The 25,340-nt window shown below is 35.5% G+C and overlaps 2 pseudogenes; both read right to left on the bottom strand.

Annotated features, from left to right (window-relative positions):
• Nucleotides 1-932: 932 nt before the first annotated feature.
• LOC149558355 (uncharacterized) lies at nt 933-11,303 on the bottom strand (annotated as a pseudogene).
• A 1,885-nt stretch (nt 11,304-13,188) lies between these two features.
• Nucleotides 13,189-24,824, bottom strand: LOC149558354 (protein TOPLESS-RELATED PROTEIN 2-like; annotated as a pseudogene).
• Between the last annotated feature and the right edge of the window lie 516 nt (nt 24,825-25,340).

Below are 25,340 nucleotides of genomic sequence, written 5' to 3'. Positions count from 1 at the left end.
ATCAATATTATCTCTTGTATCAAAATTTATATGGACCATAACTATTTAATTACTTATAAATTTGGATATTGTTTGTGAAAAGAGAATTTAATATAATACCAAGATAGTGAAATGAGTAAATAGTTGAAACTTGACTGGCATTACAACATAATGGAAATATGTGTTGCTCATACATACCAACATAGGCAAAGAAAAGGCAATATAAAGTAGCAACAATAGATATTGGAATGGAGGCAAAGATTGCTCCAAATTTTCCTAGAATGACAAAAGCACAAAACCAGCTCTGTGAATTATTAAGTTTAAAATATAATATCAAATACTATATAGAATAGAGAGCCTAGCTAAAGATGATTATCACCAAGAATATGAAAGAATATCATAAATCTTGTTGCTATTTGTATCACCCTGCAACTTCCAACTTCATGAGGCCCAAGGAGCAGCTAAAAGTGCTAGGCTTCTTACACTAATACAGTGGACCCATTTCGAGTTCCAAACATCCCATCCAACAAGAGTCCAATTCCATAAAAAAATACCTATTAGATCTCCTCCCTAACCTTCCTCTAATAATGCTAATGTCCAAAAAAAGGGAAAATAGGAATGAGAGAAGTAAAGAAGAAAAAGTCCACTCCTCACCTGCCAACCTATACCTTAGCTTAGGATAGATGGAGGAAAAGTTGTGGCACTTGCGTACCTTGACACAACATAAAATGCACCACTAGACTTCCAATTCATAGCACAACAATCAATACACTTTCCAAAATATGGATAATGAACAAAGTAGTCAGAAACTACAAAAACAATTAAATATGAAGACTGGAATTTGGAATTTGACAAGATAACCTCAATGAGTGAGACAAAAGCAGCAACCATAATTGCAAATGCTTGTCTTGCATTAAATATGGGCACTCCCCATTCAACTGGATAGGGAATCCTTATCCTGCAGAATAACAAGAATGAGTGAAAACTATTTTCAAAAATGTGATTTAACATGAGAAATTTGTAAGTCATCAAATCATCCCATGGTTTTGCAAATAAGAAAATAACTCATTGCTATCTACTAGGATAGAGAACATGCTATAATAACACTATTAACAAGTAAAGCAATGAACTATGTATATAAAATATATTAATAATGCATTGCACTAGTATCAAAAGTACTTCACAAGACAATGAATAGGAATAGAAATTTTTTAAAGTGATAAAAAAAACAAACGAATAATGTGGCATTTCCTATAGAAACTACAACTTTCATTCTAGCACAACAAAAAGTGATGGATAAATTGATAATAGATTGAACCCACATGAAAAATATTAACTTGTAAAATAATAAAATAAAAACCCCTCTAAAGCAAGTTATGTGCACAAAACTAAATAACCACATGCACTTGAGAGCACTGAAAGTGATCTAGATATTGACAACAGTAGAAATAAAAGAATGTATATAAAAAGCTTAGCTCAAATAGGAAATAACATACAACACCAATATATGAACAACAAAATCATCAAAATTTGAGAAAGTAACATACCATCTAAGTCTAGTACAAGGGTTATAGGTGGCCTTCGCCTTGCTTACTTGGGTAACAATATGGGTTGATATGGAGAAACCACTTCCAAGAGATTAGACAAACTTTTGATGAATAAATATGGGTCAAAATCATCAAGTTCATTAGAGGTACTTGAGTCATTGCCAACATTAACACCATATTCTAAAGACTTTGTTTGTTGCATTGCGAGGAACAAGCATGTCCCATCTAAGTTAAGGAAATCTTCAATAGATACAGTGTCATATGTATCATCAGATGTTTCATTTTCATCCACAAGAGGCCATACAATGCAATTTTCAGTGACATAAAATGCTTGTGATTGAATAAATTCATCTTCAGGCAAGCATATTGTATTTGTGAAAGAATCTTGCACTATTGCAGTTGCATCAGTATACACCCTGAACATAGATGTGTCTTTAAATACATCTAGAGATGAATAAAAAGTAGAGGAAGTCATATAGTTCTCTTCAGATGCAGCATTATCATTGTCTTCTATGTTGTCTACTATATCGATTCACTTATCATCAGCCTCGAAGTTATCAACTACAAAAAGAAAAGTGTTAATGAGTTCAATATTCAATGCCCTACCCATTTCTTCTAAAATATTTAGATATTTAAATTGTTCCATGAAATCTAAGAATTTAAATTAAAAAAAGTGAAAGAATCTGATAGTATGAAAATTTGAAAAAGATGTATGTGAACCTTGGTACAAAATATTGGAAAAATAGATTTCTTTGGAACACAATAAACAAAATTGACAGAAAAAAGAGCTATTAGAAATCCCTAAAAAATGGATTATAAAAAGGCAACCAATTTCAATGGTAAAGAAGAGAAGTAAAGCATCTCACACAACTATCATACAAGAAGAAACAAAAAGAAAGCATTTCATGGCCATGGCTATGTAATACAAGGTTTCTCTTGACCCTTCAAATTTTTATTTTAATGATTAATCATTATCATGGATCTATGGTATATGTCCACAATATCTGCTTATTTGTAGATTTGGTTCATAACTCGAGGACTACCCAAGTTTGACATCAGTTATCCACAATGCACACAATCATTTATCCAAGTTAAAATGATGCCAAAAAACATGTAAAATGATAAGTCTTTGTAAACTATAACACATTTGGCATGTCACCATTTAAGGTTTTGTATAGTATGATCCTCTCTTGTTGCATTATTGATCAAATGATGTCCATGACTTCAATAAAAGGAACCAAGAAAGACAACGACTAAAGAAGATGCACAAAGTGTGACAGAATGAAATCCTAACAAGATCAAAATTTGGTTAGAACCTATGTTTTGGGGATGTTACAAGTGGAAAAAATGTCAAGCAATTGTTGTAAGTTGTAACTATTTAATTTTATATAATGAATATAAACATTGACAATGAAATTGAAAACAATTATACTTAGTTGATTAGATAGTCGGCTTTTGATTCAGCCAAAATGTTATTACAAGAGTAAACTTGGTGTAATATAGGTTAAAACAAGATGTAGATGATTGGTTTACTTTTGAATGATAATACTATAAGCTTAAGTATCTCAAGCTAACTTTAATGTTAATCTTAAACTATGAGCCAATTTTGAGGCAAGTTGCAAATACCCTTGAGCAATAAAAACCTTGCAAAATACCTCCCATGTCTTGCACTAGAAGAAAGTACTAAGGAAAGATGTTATCTTGGTTCCTAAAACAACATTTTTAGTGGCAGAGAAACAAAATTATATACCTGTAGAAGGATCACTTCAAAATGCATGGAAAAGACTAGAAATACACAACCCCCAGCACTAAAATAGTCAAAGTGGTTCAGGTACAAATTATTAGCTCATTAATTAATTTTAGTTTTGAGAGGTAAATGGAGATTTTTTGGGTTCTTAACTTTTATGTTGATATTTATTTGTATTTTATGTAAAAATAGTCACGTACGATGTCTGTTATACCATTCGATTAGTTCAATTTTTTTTAAAAATTATTTCGAATAGCTATAGTTTCATGTTTTTCCAGTAATTATGAATTTCTATTTTGTAGAAGTCACATATTTTGCATGCAAACATTCCAAATATTAGCTAAGTTCAAATGTTTTTAGATTCCTCCACTTATTTCAGATTCTGTTCAGTTTCATCTTTCGTGAGGCTTGCAAAATATAACCACAATCTTTGAAGTAAGGCTTATAAAATGCATAAATGCATATCCACAAAATGGAACAATGAACCTTCTAAAACTAAAGCAAGAGTATTTGTATCCCTATTATGATATTATCCATTCTTTTTCACATGTATCATGTAGTTATATTACCATTGTATTGAGTTATATTTAACAAACAACGTGCCTTAAAACATTTTCCATTGGCATGTCATCTAATTATTTTTATTTTTTATTATTTAAATATTGATCAAAACAAAAATTAATAATAGCATTATGATACACATATTCCATAGGTATTTATGTAAGTTCCAACTATAAAATTCTTTAAGTTAATAATAACCGACCTTATTATAATAAGGAAGGTTATCAAAGGGGAAGGTTTCCAACATACCCCCATTGGCACAATTAGCTGAGGCTTCATCATCAAGCATATGGCAAACATGTGAAAATTGGGTCTCAACTACAGATTGATGTGTTGTATTCTTTTTTTTTTTGAAAAAAGAGGGGTAAAAAATTTATTGAAACTTAGAACAAAGCAGTACAAAACAAGATAGGGCCAAAGCCCCAAAAGAATCAAAAGCCTACATCATCTCTCTCTGACTCCATTGATATCCTCTGTCAAAATCCTCTCCAATTCCTGACATAATTCCCCTGGTAATTGCTCCCACTCATCAATCCTCCAACCATCGAAGTTCCCAGAAGCCCATTTAGCCAAACTATCCGCCGCACTATTCCACTCCCTTGGGATATGGGAGTATGACACTGAATCCATCATAGCACTAATCTGTAAGATCTGTTGCACTATTAAAGACAATTGCCAACTAACATTCAAACTCTTCCTCTCAAGGAGAAGATTCACCAAAACCTGAGAATCAGATTCGCAAATAACCTTACGCCACCCAAGGGCATACGCCCGCTTCAAAGCATAAAGAATAGCCAAACCTTCCATACTGTTAATAGTCTGCATTCCTTTATTGACTGAGAAAGTAAAAGCCACCAAACCAGAAGAATCCCTACCAATCCCACCTATTCCATCCGGCCCCGGATTTCCCCTGGATGAACCATCAGTATTAATTTTGAGAATGCCAGCAGGAGGAGCCAACCATTTCCCCATCCTTTGCACTTTTTGCTTCATTTTTCTACCCCTCCTAACACAGGAAGACACTGGAGATATTCCTTTTATTCCGAGCCTATCAACCATCGCAGCATCATCACACTTAAGTGGCAACATTATCTCACTCTTAGCCAAGACTGTTTCCTGAATCATTCCCAAAATTCTATTCCAAACTTGATGAATTTCCAAAGTTTCTCCCCGGAAAATTCTATGATTACGTTCCAGCCAGATTTGCCATAGCAAAAAGATAGGCCCAGCGTACCAAACCTCTTGCAGGAAGGGGGCCATAGAAGGAGGCCTCCCCAAACTCATCCAAAAATCTGCCAGGGAGGAGGCATGAATACACGGGTGTTTCCAAACATTCCACCAAAGATGCCATAACTGCAGGGTGAAAGAGCACCGGAAGAACAAATGAGAAGAGTCTTCCTCCTCGCTACTGCAAAGGACACATCTCGAAGGGCCTGAGAAACCCCTTTTGCGAATATTTTCCTAGGTCAGGCATCTATTCTGGACCAGAGTCCAAATGAAACAGTTACATTTAGGCCAAGAAAACCTACTCCAAGCTTTCTTCCACCATGGAACCTCCTCCCCCACCAGCTGTTGGGAGAGCAACTCCTGATACCCGGAGGAAACAGTAGAAGCACCCTTGGGATTAGGGGACCAAGCCAACACATCATCTCCCATCAGAGCACTACAACTTCTCCTAGAAAGAATGTATAGGAGCTCAGCATGCTCCACTTCAAAACCAGGAATAGGCCATTCCCTGGGGTTCTTCCAACTTGCCTCCACCAGTTGGCCATGAAGGGAAAAAGACTTAAAGTCTTGCACCCTTGACCAACCAGCATCACAAAATCTCTGAGCCAAAATGTGCAAATGAGGATATTGAGTGACAATGGGAGGATAGCCATCCCAAGCATCATACCAGAACTGTGCCTCTAAGCCACCTTTGCAAATCCAAAATAAGCCACCCTTAATAAGAGCAGCTCCTCTCTTGAGAGTATTCCAAATCATCGAACCTTTCCCACCCAAACTATACCGTGGGATATCTTTTTGAGGGATACTAGGAAGATACTTCTGAGTCAAAATTCTGGCCCAAACCTGGTCTTGTTCCACACACCAACACCAATATAATTTGGCAGCCAGGGCAGTACCAGTAAGCAGCGATTGTCGTAAACCAAGACCACCAAATTGTTTTGGTCTACTGACAACCTCCCATCTAACAAGGCTCCATTTAGTCAAAGATAAATTACCAGCCCACAAAAATTGTCTTCCAAGGGAGTCCAAGTCCTTGACAAAGCTCATCGGTGCCACCTGAACCATACTCCTATAAAGCGGAAGAGCCTGAATCACAGATTGAAGAAGCTGGACCCGACCAGCAAAGGAAAGCCAGTGGTGGGTCCAATGAGTAACTTTGACACGGAACTTGTCCAAAATATCCTGCCAGGATTCTCGAGACTGCCTACCACTTGAGATCGGAATGCCAAGGTAGAGCAAAGGAAGACTTCTGATTTGGAATCTAAGAATACGAGTGATTCGCCTTTGGATAGAAAGCGGAGTGTTGAAGAAAAAAATGGATGATTTTCCTTCATTAATCAACTATCCTGAAGCGGCCAGATAAACATCCAAAACCTTACGAATATTAGAAGCTTCACAGATGGTAGCCATGCCCATCAAAGCTGTATCATCCACAAACTGTAGGTGAGATTGCATAGGAAGACTTCCTCCCCATTGCCATCCCTGAAGGATGCCCCTTTCAACATTCTTTTTTATCAAATGACCCAAACCTTTAGCCAAAAGAAGAAACAAATAGGGAGAAAGGGGGTCACCTTGCCGTAATCCCTAAGAAGCAACAAAAAGATCAGAGTGTTCTCCATTAATCAAGACTGAAAAAGACGTTGAATTCACACAACTCATAACCCACTGGATCCATTCCTCCGCAAAACCAAAAGCTCTCAAAACTTTTTGGAGAAATGACCAACGGACTCTATCATATGCCTTAGCCATATCCAGCTTAATGAACATTGCCTTATCTTTAGATTTGGCCATGGAATGAATAGTCTCAGTTGCCACGACCACACCATCCAATATCTGGCAGCCCATCACAAATCCACTTTGTTCCTCAAAAATTAACAAGGGAAGCCACTTTTTTAATCTGTCGGCGATCAGCTTAGATATGATTTTATAAACAACATTGCAAAGGGAGATAGGGCAGAATTGACTTAACCGGTCAGCCCTTTCCCCTTTGGGAATGAGAGCAAGGAAGGTAGAGTTCAGGGCCTGAAGCATTTGCTTGTTCGTCTGAGATTCTTGAACAGCTGCCAATAAATCTAACTTGATAATATCACAAAATTCTTGGAATAATTCAATCGGAAAGCCATCAGGACCCGGAGCTTTCCCTTTCTTCATCTGGAAAACAGTCCTCTCTAACTCCTCCAAAGATATGGCACTCATAAGATGCTCTTTCATTTCCAAAGAGACTAGAGAAGGGATACAAGAAAGGACTTGTGCCTCCTCAACTGAGACCCCCAGCTGTTCCTCCCTAAATAAAGAAGCAAAATATTGTACAGCTTCGCTGAAAATATCTTGAGATGAAGAGAGAACCTCACCACTATCAGTCACCAAAGTAGATATGAAATTACCATGACGCCTGGCCCTCACAGAATTGAAGAAGAAAGCAGTATTCTTATCACCTACTTGAAGCCAGTCAACCCTAGCTTTCTGTTTCCAATAGATTTCCTCTCTCAGCTCCCACTCCTCCAAGGTTTTCAGAGCACTAGCTTCTTCCTGCAATAAATACTCTGACACCCCATCCTCCCTAATCAACCTGGTAATATCATTCAACTTAGCTTGGGCCACATATTTTTCCTGAAACATATTTCCAAAGCTATACCTATTCCATCGTTTAAGCTGATACTTGACATATTGAAGGAGTTTAGCAAAAATATACATAGCTGTCCCAAAGGCAGGCCTGCCAACCCTCCACCACTCAGCCACACAACCATATAGATCTGGGTCCCTCAACCACATGAGCTGGAATTTAAAAGGAGACTTCTGAGGTGGCCGATTCAAAGAGATAGCTAACTTAATGGGCCAATGATCTGACCCTCTCCAATCTAATATCTCAGATTTGGATGACCACAATCCACCCACCCAAAAATAGGACACCATGAACCGGTCTAATCGTTCAGCAATGCAACTATCTCCAGTCCTTCTATTATTCCAGGTGAACTGGCCATTACTAGGCTTAATATCCACGAGATTGAGAGCCGAGATATTATCCCGTAGAAGCACAGAAGATGGCTCAAGTCTTGCAATACCCCCCCGTTTTTCAGAGAGATCCAAAATAGCATTAAAGTCACCAGCAATAATCCATGGCAGATAAGGAAAAAGGCCACGAACAAAATGAATATTATTCCATGTAAGAGTCTTACCTTGGAATTCAACTGGAGCATAAACATTGGAAAAAAGAACCGACTCACCCGACTCATGGCACAGAGAGACCAAGGATAAGGAGGACCTAAATGAAATCCACCATAGAGGCTGGATTTTGCGTGGGTTCCATAAGCATGCCACACCCCCAGAAGATCCCTGAGCTGCAATGCACTGACATTGCCTGTTCTTCCATAATTTAGGAGCTATACTCATCATACCTTCAACCGAAACCTTGGTCTCCTGCAGAAAAAGAACATCAGGAGAATGACTTCTAACCAATTCTCGAACAACTTTTTGTCTAGGGCCGCTGTTCAAGCCCCTTGCATTCCATGAAATAACAATCATTTTGGGGGGGCCGGGAAATGGGAGTCCAAAGTCTTGACAAATCCTGACTCCACCAAATTCTCCCCAATCATCTTAATCTTCTCTATGTCCTTCTTGCGCCCACCTTTGCCACTTTTCTCACAGACCCCCTTCTTGGCATCCTTCTGAAGAATACCCAAATGAGGAGAAGATTTACCACGCTTTTCCATTTCAGAGACAATGTTTCGGATTGGAAGGGCAGCCCTCACTTCTCCTTGACCCAAACCAGCATTTGATCCCAAAAGCACCTGAACCTCTGCCTGCCCCTCTGTGACCATAGGCATTGCAGGTTCCACCTGTGGAGCAGGTAGGGGAATGGTAGAACCAATCTCCAAGTCAGACTCTACACCAATATGGTCCATACTGGTAAGACCTGTAATGCCTTCATGCTGTCCCAATTCATCCAGGACCTCAAATCTGTTAAAGGTATCCTCCTCTTGTCTCTCCATCAGAGTTCTCTTTTGTCCTCTATTACGGTTCCTAGCCTTAACCTGAACAAAACCCTCAGCATCCTTACCCCCGCCAGAGGTTGGCTTCTTCCCCTTATCAACACTTGGAATGATGCGAGAAGGAGATGGAGGTTGCTGAACCATTGGTTTAGCCTTCGGACACCTACGTAGCAGGTGGCCGTACTCATGACACAGACGACATCGAAAAGGAAGGGTCTCATAATCCAACTGCTGCACCCAAGAATGTGAACCTGCATGCATCTCTATTGCATCTGGCAATGGTCTGCTCAAATCGAGCTCCACACAAATTCGAGCAAAGGTCATCACCCGCTTTCCCAGGGTTTGAGTTGAAGGCCCCACTGGTTTCCCCAACATCGATGCGAGCATATAAAGAACATCTTCCCGACAACACTCAATTGGAAATCTGGGAAGCCTAACCCACACTGGGACCCGATTTGGAAGCTCCTCAGAGGGGTTAAAACCTGCATGCCAAGGTTTGATGAATAGCCCAACCTAGTTGTAAAAATAGGGTCCGCCTTCAAAAACCCTATTCCGATCAGCCATGCAGGTGAATGTAACCATAAAAAAGTTATTTGCAAGTAGCATGACCTCCATTTCCCCCTCTGGTTCCCAGACTCTTCGGGCCCAGTTCTCCAAAAATTGAAGGGATACTCTTAAGCCTAGGAATTTGCAATACAGCAAGTGCTTTGTATAATATTCGACGTCTTCCACAATCATTTCATATGGGATCAACAATTTAGGTCTTTCTTTGCATCGTTCAAGGCACCCGTTAATCTTCGTGATGCGAGATCCTCCAGACGGATTTGATTCTGTAGCCCCTGAGCTCTGAGAATATAGAACATTATCAAACATCCTTGCCCCTTGATTTGGCAGATGCATGTCCTCCACATCATGTAAAGTGGTGTCAGGTGTAACCAAAGATGGCTCACCCTGAGCCATGTCTTCGCAGACCTGGAATGGTCGTCGCTGTGGACCGCAGAATAGGCACCCCACGATTCAGTGCCCCACAGCCCGCATGCAAATGAAAAATTCGATCAGCCTTCCAAAGACCCCCAATCCGCAACCAACCCTCCTCTACGCAGGCAAACAACCACCCACCGCAGCTACACGCATAGAAAACAGAGGAACGAGCTAGGGTACGGCTGCCCTAGCTCGGCACCAAAATGCAGACGCACGCCATCCAAAAAAAACCGTCCGTTGCAAGTTTCTTGATGTGTTGTATTCATGCATAACTATACAAAGAGATAATATTTTTCTTATTTATAAATAGGAAATGGATCCAAAATGACAACTCCTGCATTTATTTCTATTGGCAGATTTAGAAAAAAAACAAATTAAGTTCAGCAATATTCTCAACTTTTTTCCAAAAAGTAATGTTCACTTTGAATGTAGATACATATGAAAAGAAAATCCTAACCTAAGGTGACCTTCAATGTTTTTTCTTCTCAATGGCTACCGCTAAGCCACAACATCTAAGTATTAATTAGCAAAAAGCACAGGCAGAGTTCCAATACAACAATAATCTATTCTAGTCTATAATAATGTTTTATTTAGCTATTAGAAAAGTCAAATTCCTAATTTTTTTTTTTTTTTAAACTTTCAAACTCAAAAAGCATTTAGGAGAATCTTTCCCATAAATAGAACTGTCATTACAACAATTTGAAACTTGGCAACATTCTCTGAGAATGAGAATGTATTATAGCCTCTCCTCAAATATTAAAGTTGTAGTTCTAAGAAAATTATTTCACAATCCCAACTAAATCAACTAAATCTAAAACATATTACTTCTGAAGTCTTTGTTTAGAAACCTTACATAATCAAATGACTCTCAAGATATTGACAGTTTATGGCACATTAATCAAGAAGAAAATGGTTCTACAAGCAATCCAATCAAGCATTATACAACCTATTGATCATTGCAAGAGTCATTTGCCATAGAAAATGTGAGTCTTAGATCTTGAGTTTGATAGTCATCATTAGCTGACTCTCTTTTATAGTTGGTATCCTTGACTCATTTTCCTCCAACCTATTCTGACTGGCCATTGCATGACTTGGAAAAATGCAAACTAAAACATAATTAGGATACTAGTCTAGGCTTTTGACAACTTCAGCCAGTATTACTTAATGGCAATAAGATGGAAGGATGAGTCCTTGAGGCTTTTTAGGTCATTTAATGATGGATCCATCATCTCACAACATACTAGACCAATCAATCTTAAAACATTGCATCATTTGTGTTTTAGTAGTTCTAGGCATATCAATGCATGAATCAATGGAAGTGGCTATATTAAAAGGCATTTCAAATAGCTAGTTATTCCCTCCTTGTAATTGGGTGTAAAAAGCAAGAAATGATGATTATAGAGGTGCACTCCACAATGAGTAGGGTTTGTGTCATGGTAAGTGCTTAGTCATTGCAATCAAATTTATTGTAGTACACCTTAGGAATGTCCACCTTGGTCAACCAGCACTAGAAGAGGAGGTCCTACCCTCCTCAATAATTGGTCCTAAAGGGAACTACTTGGTCACAATGTGGCAGGTTTTGGCCCTAAGTTTGACATCCTAAGCACTCAAGAAGAGACCTACCTTAAGAGATTTGGTACAAATGCCCTCAACCCTCCTCTATTTACTGCCAAAAAAACCCCACTCTAGTTCAATAAGCTTCTTTATGATCAACATTATATGATTCTTAGGTTTAGAAATAGTTGTAGGCTAGTGCTTATAGTCAAAATGATGAAGAAAAATTTTAGTGTGTCTCTGTCAGATTACTCCAACATAATAAATTAATCTATGTACTAAATTTAACAAGATAGAATGTTGAACAAGTATTATTTAGACAGCAAAACACAAGAAGGTAGGTATTTGAAATTAATTTAATATTTCTCACTTATTATGGAGATGCTAAAAAGACTAACAAGGTGTAAAAGTAAACAAAATCATAGTAGCATGCCATTTACATAGCAATGGTAAAATTACAAAATGTAAATGGAATTCAATTACCCCAGAATTGAAACAACTACAATTGGGGAGAAAAAAGATAATACTATAGACAACCAAAAAAATAAAGGCATTCAGATAAATTCCATGGGCAAATTCCACTTTGAAGGGCCTCAAAAATGTAGAATAAGAAAATGTAGAAACTACTGTAAACTTTTTTTATTTGGAAAGTTCAGAATTATGTCTAGAATTGTTATTTGGATGATTGTGTTACTTCTTTGATCATTCATTTATCCTTGAGAAGCAATAGGCCCATTGCTCCTAATTGTAACAAATGAGGTAAGTTTTCCCAATTTTGGTACATGATGAACCATTTTCTCTTTTGCCAAAATTGTCCAACTCTAATGACTGGATGGAGTGGAATCTGTCAATTATTCATTTCATTGACCACTATATCAATGATTTGATTAGTAGTCATTTTCATGGCATTGGTCATGGTTTGGTCTTGTGCTCTATATTGGCTTAGTAACATCTGATATGTGCATGAGTGGTGGGATTTATGGATAAGGTAATTCTACTTTGAGCACTGGAGGCAATTTGTGGTAGGGTGCCTGCATTATCACTTGTCTTCTTATTGTTGGCCAAGGTCACTATTTTCCATTTGGACCATTGACTTTCTCTTTTTGAAGATGAAACCATAAACTGTGTCTACCTAAAACTGATGAGTGCTATAAATCTAATCAAACTATTACTTGTATTTCCCACTATTATATGCTATAAAATTTTGTGAACCTGCTATATTTGTCAAATGCATACAACAAAGTTTTTTCTTATATAGTTCCCTTTTAATATTAGGTTAGGCCTCTTCCAACATGACATGTAGTGCTACATTAATGGACTCAATTGTTCGAGTAAGCTTTTTGAAATGGATTGTATCTTATGAAAATATGAAAGTCTTTTGAATGCAGTTGCATGTTAGTGTGAATTAGGTTATTTTCTATCTAGCTCTTTCTTATCTCTTTTCGTGCTAGGTTAAGGTTACTTAGCGTATTTTCATCAAATGCATACAACAAAGTTTTTTTTCTTATCTAGTTCCCTTTTAATGTGGGTTAGGCCTCTTCCAACATGACACATAGTGTTACATCAATGGATGCAATTGTTCAAGTAATTTTTTTAAAATTATTCATATCTGTCGAATCATTTCTTCAATCTTCCGTTGTGCATCAATATCAAAAGGATTGGCATTAAGAAGTACCTCCCACATACAAAGCCCTTATAGAATTAGAAAATAAAAAAGAGGCAGTACCTTAAACAAGCAAAACTTTGTATGTCTCAAGCTGAAGGTTAGAATTAATATAAGTACCAAAGCATTATACCCCTCCAACAATTAGCACTTTATTCTCCCATCCTAAACTAAAAGAAAAAAGAAAATAAATAGCTAGTATAGTAAGATTAAATTTTGGATACGAGTTTGAAACATGTGTAATCCCTACAAAAAAATTAGTCATGACCATACTTGTTGGATTTGACTATAGAAAAGATGTGGCATGCTGAGTTTGAATCCAAACTTGGAGTCAACACCTTGATTTGGCAGACACTTGGGAGATTGAAGAAACCATGAAATATAGAGGATTTTTAGTGAACTAAGTGCTTTTTCTGTGCACACTTCTCCTAATCAGCTTTAAGAGAGATATATATTTACGTAATAATATATTGTGTAAGCCATTTTTGTGCACCATAGCCTAGGGGCATCATAATCAACTCTAGATCCCAAAAGATCATACATCCAAACTTTGATCTTTCCATCAATGGTTGTAGAGAAAATGAACTATATGCAAAGAAAAGAATTACAACCATCCTACCTTCCACATTATCAAGTACTGAAAGCAATGGAAAATGACATAAAATTGTTGGAAATATAGATGAAGTAACTGAGAGGGGAGGGGTGAATCAGTTACCAAAAAAAGAATTCCAAAAAAAAATCCCTTAGATGTCTATAATGCTTACTTACTACTGATACTCGATAAACAATGCAAGAATATTGTAACTCGGTAGATTAACTAATTACTGATCATCTAGCATTCATAGTTATTAATATGTATGCAAAGGTAAAATAAATGAACACAAGAGACACCAGATTTAACGTGGAAACCCAATATGGGAAAAACCATCAAGTAACTAGTCACCAATTTTCACTCTTTTAAAGTGAGCCCTATTAGGAGCCAACCCTATTAAAGGTTACAATACACACTGTTAGGTGTGACCTTGTTAGAGGATTTAATAACCCTATTAGGAGTGGCTTGGTTAGAGGTCTTTAGAACAATTCAACTAAACTATCACCTTGTTAGAGGATTTACAAAATGGTTGTTAAACCAACTCTGTTAAGAGATTCTAGATTCACTGTTACAATGATTAGAAAGAAACAATGAGGTGACATGAATGATATACAACTTATCTTTTGCTAATTATAGATCTTTGTACTATTTTTCTAGATCCTTACTAATCAAATATAACTTTGTAGGTCCTCCAGGATATCTAATCTTTCATCAGAATTTGCTCAATATTTGCTTATTTCATCCTCATCCATATATTCACACACACTTTAATTCACAACTTTAACATCTAAATATATACCTTTCAAATTATCAAGTCAGCTCAAATATAAGTTACAACTAAAAAATCATTACATCAGTTGGCTACATGAAACAATTGAACTTAATATCAAAATAATAAAATCCTTCACTAGCTGACCCAGCTTGGTAACCACTGCTCTAGAATGGTTTTCTACTATTAACCAAGTGAATCTCGGTAAACACTACAAACCCTACAAAAATCCTTTGGAGATCGAGTGAACTCAATTAGCACTGACCTTCCTTTGCTGACCTTGTGAGCTCGGTAGAAGCTAGCTCTCCACCACATTTCCTTTGATGACCGAGTGAGCTCGGTAGACATTAACTTTCCTTTGTTAACCCTGGGAGCTTGGTTAACACTAACTTTCTACTACAAAATCCTTTGATGCCTGAGTTAGCTCAGCAAGAACTAACTTTCCTTTGTTAACCTCGGGAGCTCAGTTAACACTAACTTTCTACTACACAATCCTTTGATGCCCGAGTGAGCTTGGTAAGAACTAATTTTACTATGTAATGTTCAGGAATGTTCGATAGACACTATAAATTGCTTTGCTAATCATCTAAGGTTGGTAGACTCTATCTGATGACTGATATGAAATTTGTCTAACATCAAAGACAATACACAATTTTAACAATTGTATCCAATAATCTCCCTCTTTGGCATTGATGGCAACACAACATGTCATAGAAAAATGAAATTTGAAAACAAGTCTAACAAGTCTTTTTCTGTCAGAACAACTTTCCCTATTAGATAAAAAATTCTCCCTCTTTTAGTAATCTTCCTCTATGAAGGAATTACATAGCAAACTCTTCCTCTCAAACAAATTTCAGAAAGATATGATAGTAAAACTCTCCCTCTTTGATAACACATGCCAAAGACAACACAACTTGAATAGATTTTAATGTACCTTTAGTACTGATTCATATGCAATATTACCTAATTATGCTGCATCAATTGATAGATCTTCAACTTGGTATGCATTGATGCATCACTAAGACTTCATTTTAATGAACTTTAGATAGGGGAGTGACCCCTAACTTTCCTCTTAGATACAAGAATGCATCCTAAGGTAATGGCTTCGTGAATATGTCAACAATTTGTTCCTTTGTATGAACATATTTCAATCTGATCTCCTTATCTTGTACCAATTCTCTAACAAAATGATATTTTATTGCAATGTCCTTGGTTTTGGAATGCATCACTAGATTCTTAGATATGTTGATTGCACTTTTATTATCATAGAACATAACAATTGGTTCTTTGATTTCCACCTTCATGCCTCCCAACAACTATTTAAACCAAACAATATTAGAATAGTTTACTGCTGTAGGAACATACTCTGCATCTGTTGTAGATTGGGATGTACAATTTTTCTTTTTTCTTGTCCAAGAAACCAACCTCTTTCCAAGAAAGAATGCTCCTCCACTTGTATTTTTCTTGTCATCAAGGTTTCCTTCCCAATCAGCATCAGTAAATACTTTCAAATCCAGATTACCTCCAAATTTGTACCATAAACCATAATCTTCAGTCCCTTTCAAATATCTCATTATTCTTTTGATTGCCATCATGTGATTTTCTCTTGGTTTTTCTGAAAATCTTGCTACAATACCAACTGGAAAGGTAATATCTAGCCTAGTATGAACTACATATTGCAACTTTCCAATCATAGATCTATGTAATGTTTGATCTACTTCTTTTGATTCATCTTCCTTGGTAAGTTTTAATCCAGTACACATAGGAGTCCTAACTAGTTTACAATCTTCCATACCAAACTTTCTCAATATCTCCTTGATGTATTTTGATTGAGTGATGTAGATACCATTTTTATTCTACTAAATTTGAAGACCAACAAAGAACTTGATTTCACCAAACATAGACATTTCTAATTCCTTGTTCATTTACTCTGAATTTTTTTTGCAAAGATCATCATTTCCTATGAAAATAGTATCATCTACAAATATTTCTGCCAAGACAATTTTATTATCTGGTCCTTCCTTTACATATAAGCTACTATTATCATTAGTTCTTTGAAAACCAATCTGAATAAGATAGTTATGCAATCTTTCATACCATGCTCTAGGGGCTTGTTTCAGACCATACAATGCCTTGTGTAATTTGCAGACCATGTTCTTCTTATTTGGATCAATAAAACCTTCAAGTTGTTCAATGTAAACCTCTTCATCTAGTATACCGTTGAGGAATGCTAACTTGACATCCATCTAATAAACTTTGAATCCTTTGTGAGTAGCATATGCTAGTAAAGTTCTGACTCCTTCTAATCTTGCAATAGGAGCAAAAATTTCTCCATAGTCTATTCCTTCTTCTTGAGCATATCCTTTACATACTAGTTTAGCTTTGTTTCTTGATACCTTACCATCTTCATTCAACTTGTTTCTGAATACCCACTTAGTTCCAATCACTCTTTTATCTTTAGGCCTGGGTATAAGAGTCCATGTCTTGTTTTTCTCTATCTGCTATATGTTTTCATTCATAGCCTCAATCCAACTATCATTTCCCAATGCATCTTTGATATTTCTAGGTTCAAAATCAGCAAGTAAACAAGTACCTTTCAACTTACTTCTTGTCATGGTTCCTTTAGATTTGTCTCCAATGATCTAATCTATTGAATGATGTCTCCTAACATATTTTGCTAATACAGGTTCCTTGCCTTTTGAAAGAATTTCATTCTTATCCTCTTGGACTTCAACTTCATGTTTTGGTTGTTCTAGCTTGGTAGATATTGGCTCAGGTCCTTTAGACTTGGTAGACACTTGCTCGGTAGCATCTGAATGTAACTCGAGTTGCTGTAGCTCAATTTGAACTTCTTGTAACCTTGTTACTGATGACTCAGGAGTAGAAGATTCCTGATTGATTGGTACTGTATCAAGTTCAATGAAAAAAAACCTTCTATAATCTTTTCATTCCCTTTTTCTTTCTTCTTCAGTCCTTTCTACAAACTCATCAACTTTCACATGTGCACTTTCTATGACTTTGTAAGTAAACAAGTTCAAACATCTATATGCTTTACTTTTGAAAGAGTAACATTCTTTTCTAGATTCTTTTAGAATGTAACATTTACTTCCAAATACTTTTAGATAACTCACATTAGGTTTATAGCCATACCATAGCTCATAGGGAGTTTTGAATGAGTCCTTTTTTAGCTGTACTCGGTTCAAGGTATGAACTGCAGTGCTTATAGCTTCCTTCCAGTATTTGATAGCAATGCTCTTTTCATTCACTGAGGTTCTTGCACAATCCATGATAGATCTATTCCTTCTTTTAGCTATTCCGTTTTGCTCAGGAGTTCTAGGGGTTGATACATGTCTTTTGATTCCTCTTTCAATGCAAAAGTTATTGAACTCATGTGAAATGAATTCTCCTCCTTTGTCTAACCTCAAGCATTTCAATCTTTTCCTTGTTTCCTTTTCTACTCTAGCCAAATACCATTTGAATTTCTCAAATGCTTCTGATTTGTTCCTTAGATGCATGATAGTCATCATTCTTGAGTAATCATCAACAAAAAGAATGAAGAACTTTTCTCCAGTATAGCTTTCAATTCCAATGGGTCCACATAAATTAGTATGCAAAATTTCTAATATATCTTCAGACTGATAGTTTTTACTTTTAAAACTAGTCTTTCCCATTTTACCAATCTGACAATTCTTGCATATATCGACCTCTGGTTTCTTTATGTTAGGAATGCCTCTTACTTTCTTAAATTTTCTTATCTTCACCAAATTATCAAAATTGACATGACACAACCTTTTATGCCATAACCAACTTTCTTCAACTTGAGCAATAAAACATGAACAATCACCAAGTTCAAGATAAAATAAGTTATCTTTTTTTTGAGTGTCTGATCCAATCAGCTTTCCTTTTCCATCTAGCAATCTTGCTTTTCCATGCATGAATTCTACCTTGAATCCATTATTGAGTAGTTGTGCCACACTCAAAAAATTATGCTTTAGTCCTTCTACCCAATAGGCATTATCACAAATAAGTTCTTTGCTTAGAGAGATTCTTCCTCTTCCTTTTATACACCAAGGTTCATTGTTACCAAATCTTACACTACCACCATCATAGTCTTCAAAGTATTCAAACTTATTTTTATCACTAGTCATGTGATGAGAACAACCACTATCTATGATCCATGTATCATTTTTGCTCATATGAGAAATGAGTGTCATTTCCTCATCATTATCAGAATCATCTTTCACAGCAATGTAGTAAATTTCATCTTCTTCTTCATCATTAGAATCATTAGAATCTTTAGCCATAAAACATGTTTTCTTACCTTTATCCTTGAATAATTTGAAGTCTTTATTTCCATTTTGCTTGTAACCTTTCTTCTCATCTTTGTTCTACTTTTTTGGGCACCTATCAGCAATATGACCAACTTCTTCAGATGAAAAATAGATTAGAGGAACTTTACCTTTATACTTTACTCTGCCTCTAAAATATTTTCTTGCTAGTAGAGCTTCAATCACCTCAAGATGACTGTCTGAACTTTGGTTTGATTCATCTTCACTTTCTGACTGAGATTCCTTTTTCTTTTTGCTTTTCTCTTTGAGTGAAAGCTTGGCTTCAAATGCTGATTCAATGTTCTTGGAGGCTGGAACATAATTGTCAAAGTTATCTAACTCAAATGCAATTAATCTTCCTACTATGGCCTCTAGATTTATCTTACGATTTGCTTCACATCTTCTTTCCTAAATTGCAGAGACTCTAATTGCATAAATGGGTAGTAATGTTCTAAGAACTTTACTTATAACTATCTCCTCCTTGATATCTCCTCCAGATGCTTTGATTGCATTGACACATGCTTTGACTCTTTCAACATATTTTTCAATGTTTTCATCCTCTCTCATCCTCATTTGATCAAATTATCCTCTCAAACTTTTTGCTTTGGCTCTTCTTACATTATCATCTCCTCCATAGATTTATTTTAGCTTTTCCCACATTTCAAAAGTAGATTTGTAGTCCTTGATGTCATCAAATTCATCATAACTCAGAGCAGATGCTATATCTATCATCATAATGTTGTGGGCCTTCTTTTTGGCAATATCATTGACAGATAGTGTACCAGCTAGTTTTGCATATTTTTCATCAAGGTATTTTAGTCCTATATCTCCAACAGAAGCTAGATGAAGTCTCATCAACCCTTGCCATGCTACGAAGTTGTCCCTGTTAAGTCTTGGAATTTCCCTCTTATAAGACATCCTGATCTTTGGCTTAGATCTTTGAAATCTTATCCTTTAAGCACCAAAAGATCGAATACCAATTGTTGGAAATATAGATGAAGTAACTGAGAGGGGAGGGGTGAATTAGTTACCATAAAAATAATTCCAAAAAAAATCCCTTAGATGTCTATAATGCTTACTTACTGCTGATACTCGATAAAAAGTGCAGGAATACTGTAACTCAGTAGATTAACTAATTACTGATCATCTAGCATTCATAGTTATTAATATGTATGCAAAGGTAAAATAAATGAACACAAGAGACACCATATTTAACGTGGAAACCCAATATGGGAAAAACCACCAAGTAACTAGTCACCAATTTTCACTCTTCTAAAGTGGGCCCTGTTAGGAGCCAACCTTGTTAAAGGTTACAATATACACTATTAGGTGTGACCTTGTTAGAGGATTTAATCACCCTATTAGGAGTGGCCTAGTTAGAGGTCTTTAGAACAATTCAACTGAATTGACACATTGTTAGAGAATTTACAAAATGGCTGTTAAACCAACTCTATTAAGAGATTTTAGATTCATTGTTACAATGATTAGAAAGAAACAATGAGGTGACCTGAATGATATTCAACTTATCTTTTGCTAATTACAGATCTCTATTTTTCTTTACTAGATCCTTACTAATTGAATACAATTTTGCAGCTCCTCCAAGATATCTAATCCTTCATCAAAATTCGCTCAATATTTGCTTATTTCATCCTGATCCATATATGTTTACACACACATTAATTGACAACTTTAACATCTAAATATATACCTTTCAGATTATCAAGTCGGCTCAAATATAAGTTACAACAACTAAAAAATTATTACATCAATCAGCTGCATGAAACAATTGAACTTAATATCAAAATAATAAAATCTTTCACTGGCTGACCCAGCTCGGTAACTACTGCTCCAAAATGGTTTTCTAGTGTTAACCAAGTGAATCTTGGTAAACACTACAAACCCTGCAAAAATCCTTTGGAGACTGAGTGAACTTGGTTAGCACTGACCTTCCTTTGCTGACCTTGTGAGCTCGGTAGAAGCTAACTCTCTGCCACATTTCCTTTGATGACCGAGTGAGCTCGGTAGAACTTAACTTTCCTTTGTTAACCCTTGGAGCTCAGTTAACACTAACTTTCTACTACAAAATCCTTTGATGTCCGAGTTAGCTCGGTAAGAACTAACTTTCCTTTGTTAACCTTGGGAGCTCAGTTAACACTAAATTTCTGCTACACAATCCTTTGATGCCCAAGTGAGCTCGGTAAGAACTAACTTTACTATGTAATGTTTAGGAATTTTCAGTAGACACTATAAATTGCTTTGCTGATCATTTGAGCTCGGTAGACTTTGTCTGATGACTGATATGACATTTGTGTAACATCAAAGACAATACGCAATTTTAACAATTGTATCCAATAGACATTGGGTGGAAATCAAACACCAAAACAAGTAGTGGTGTAAATATTTTTAAATATTCAATTGCCATGTCAATACATCAAGTTTTGAGAAATGAAGTACCTGGATACTTTCTTTATGGTGAGGACAAACTGAATGTACAAGTGCTTCATGGCCTTCAAATGTATATTGTTTTCGACCAGCTATTGCATCCCATACCTGCAGCATAGAGAGGAAGGTTACCTTTGATCTCATATAAACTGGATGACTATAAGTAATTGAGATTTGATAAAAATATATATGGACAATATGCTTGGAAAAGGCAACACCTACAAGACCAATGGAAGTGTGTTAATAAATCAATGGAAAGAATCCTGACCCAAGCAAACATAATAATATTTACAAAGGGTATCTAGTGAATATGCACTAAGGTAAAATTTTCTATGCACTTCCCTTGAGAATACAGATAACAGATTCACTTATCAAGTACTTGCCCATCTGGGCTCCAGATATAGCAGTTCATTGATACAACTGGATCTTTTAATAGGGCTACCTAAGACAACATAATAGAAAGAACATATATAATTATTACCTAAATAAACACAGCACTATCCTCTTGAGTAAATACTAAATATATTTTCATGTTCCTTATTAAAAAATTAAAATCAAAATTCAAGCTTATTAAACTATGCCTCCCTGGATTGGCATTGAGCTGGCAGAAATGTCCCAAACTTTAAAGGTCCTTTGAGCTAACTTTTCCCTAGATGCTACCTCCCAAATTGCAATGTCACCAACATTTGTTACAACTAAGAGATCAAATCAAAAATCAAAATCTCCAAAAAAAACCAAAAAATATTCTTTACCTACAAAACCAAAGCCACATCTTTGTAATTGAGGGAAGAATTGTACTTCATGTGGAATTACCTAATAAGATTGTTTGCTGCTGAGGATGAAAATCCATGCTCATGACATTAGAAACTTGATTGAGGGTTTTTCCCACCATTTTGGGAAGATCATCTTGAGATTACATGGTATGAGCACCCGAATAGCTCACCTTAAAAGAAAATAGTAATGCTGAGTTTTAGTATTTCGAAGAGAAATTCTTTGTATCACTATCAATGAACATGCTAGAACAAAAGAATAACCTAGAAAAGATACTCTACACATACCTCATCAGATTGTCTAGTTTGAAAAGGTTTCATAAGATGCTCAAAATCAATAGACTGATAATCACCTATAGGACCATTTGAAAGTGGAGTTCTAGATTGTTTAAGGATAGCAACTGATGCAATTAAACAAATTAGAAAATGGAATTTTCTATGTATTGGAATATCCAATAAAAAAAATTAGATAATCTTACACTTCATACAAGATCTAAAAAAGACAATGTTATCCAATACAGTTCATAAGAAATAAAAATTCTTTCACATGCCACTGAGCTTGTGAAATATGTCTCCTTATTAAATATGTATATATATATATATATATATATATATATATATATATATATATATATATATATATATATATATATATATATATATATATATATATATATATATATATATATATATATATATATATATATATATATATATATATATATATATATATATATATATATATATATAATGCTTCCAGTAGCCATGTCTTGAGATATGGTCAAGTAAATTCACCTATATTTTGAGGTGGTGTAAGAGATGCAAGCCCAGGAGCTACTACATGGTGTGGAGCAGAAGGATTTTGACTTGCCATACATCCCAGAGAACTAACAAAAGGAGCACCCGTGGGTTGAAATGGCTGAAATCATATTGCAAAGGAACTTGTCTTGTTAACAGTAACACCAAAATGAAAAGATCATAAATAAAAAGTTATAAAAGAATTGATAAAATACAAGACTTAAACAAGTGATGTACTAGCTGATTCACATCGTGGGGAGCAATAGGAAAGGTTTCTCATTTTGGGAGTGCCCCAACAAGAGGGTTATTTGAAGGAGTTGGTGCTTGAGTTCCATTAGTAGGTGCACATGTATGATCTACAAATAATGTCTTTCTATTGGGATTGGGTCGAGGGTTCTTACAAAGTTGATGCTACCAATTAAGACTAAACATAGAAAATCCAATACCAAACTTTAGAATATAATAACCTTAACTAAACCCCTATTTTACATTAACACTTTAAGATTATATGACATTCAACAAGTATTACTCAACCTTCTCACACCACTTTCATTAACTTAAACATTGCCAATTCCTAAACCAAGTTAGCTAGCTACAACATACATTTGACTTATGAGAGTTCTAAGATGAGATGCTTTGAGGCCATGAAATTGGAGCTTTTCATGAAAGTGAGGATTGGCCTCTATAAATTTCTTAAATTCCATAAGCATAACATTTCTTGCAGATTTGGACTCCCCATATTTAGATAGCTTCTCATTTTCCCTACATGAATCACAATGTCAGTCTTTAAATGTTGTGTTCAACATAACACAACTCCTATACAACCTCCTAGAAAAATAAATAGAAAATTAAACTTTGCTTGTCAATCATTCCAATATAAATGCTTTTGTCAAAAAAGGGCTTCAACAAAATGCAGTTGTATATCCCTACATGAAAATTTTATTTCCCAATAATACATAATAATCTATCATAATTTGTATTTATGGGGAAACAATAAATTTCTCAAACTCATTACAATACTGGACAATTTTAAAGTATAGGTGAGAAAATGAAGAATTAAATATTGAAAAAATGACATGGGACCTGAAGTTCTCTAGAGTAAGAAGCTATATAATATCCTTGAATAGCTCTTCATTGAAAGAAGAAAATACTCTGAGATCCTTCACTAGTATGTCCACAGCCTTAGCCCGATCTTGTCTAAACACATATAATCTCAAATTAGTTTTCCATAACCAATCATAACCACCATCTTTCAAAAATTCTTGGATATCTAAATCCCAGCTAAATAAAAGTTAAGAAATCCTTAATATTGTTCCCACAAAGACATCTGGAAAAATATACAACATTTCCAAACTTTTTTTTTATGCACCTAAATTATTTACTATTTACAAGGAGCATAGATTTCTACAAGACTAAAATTTAGGTCATTGTTCTAATACTATTAATTTTAATAAACAAATACAAACTATAAGTATCTACAAAGGAACTTACAAAGCTTACTTATCACTTGCCTCTAGATATTTCTATTTTCTGATCTCAAAGAAAATTTTCATGGAGTATCAATTATCATCCACCTTGGTGAACCTAGAGACGTAACTTTCTACCTCATCCCAATCCCCTTCTTGCACTTGATCCTCAAAGTACTTCATGTTGAAAAAATACCCAGATTCTTGCTCCAATCTACAAATATCCACAAACCCAAAACATCAGAAGCCAACAAAACTAGATTCAAAAAATAAAAACACAAGAACATCCATTAAAAGAAAGATGTGTATCTTCTATTTTCCATAAGCTTACTTGTGTATAGTTTACTTGAACTTCTCCTCATCTAGAAACTATAAGATTAGGAACACTAGTTCCCTTCTCAAAGAAGTCATGTCTGTTGCCCCTGCCTCTAGTGCAACAAATCCAATAGACCACACAGAACTGCAAAAATTACTAAAGAGTCCAAACTTCCCAAAACACGTGCTGGAAAATAATGCAAAAACCAATTAGAGCTAAACTTGCCTCAACACTCTAAAAAAACCATGTGAAAACACACAAAACCCAAATGAACCCATGCACGTGAAAAACATACGAGCAAAAAATGTTTCTTTTTTTACCATGTAAGCCACATGTTGGTCAAAATTTTGACCAACATGGGGCTTAAATGTAAAAAAAAGAAATTTTTTCCTTAACATTTTGACCAACCTAAACTTATTTAGTTGATGGTCAAAAATTTTGGTAGAAAAATGAGGTTAGATGCAGTAGTGGTAAACCATTTTCATGCCAACTTATCGATAGATCTCAAAGCTTTTAAAGAAAAGGATGAATATATTTGTTTTTCCTATGCAAACACATGAAGCCAATCAAAAAATAAGAATAATTAAGTGGTAAAATGGATGAATCTCAAC

This window comes from Cupressus sempervirens, chromosome 5, assembly GCF_028749045.1.
Source record: "Cupressus sempervirens isolate cs-2001-9-10 chromosome 5, ASM2874904v1, whole genome shotgun sequence".
Taxonomy (NCBI): domain Eukaryota; kingdom Viridiplantae; phylum Streptophyta; class Pinopsida; order Cupressales; family Cupressaceae; genus Cupressus; species Cupressus sempervirens.
Note: the sequence above shows the minus strand (reverse complement) of the source record. Positions and strands in the feature narration are given on the sequence as shown.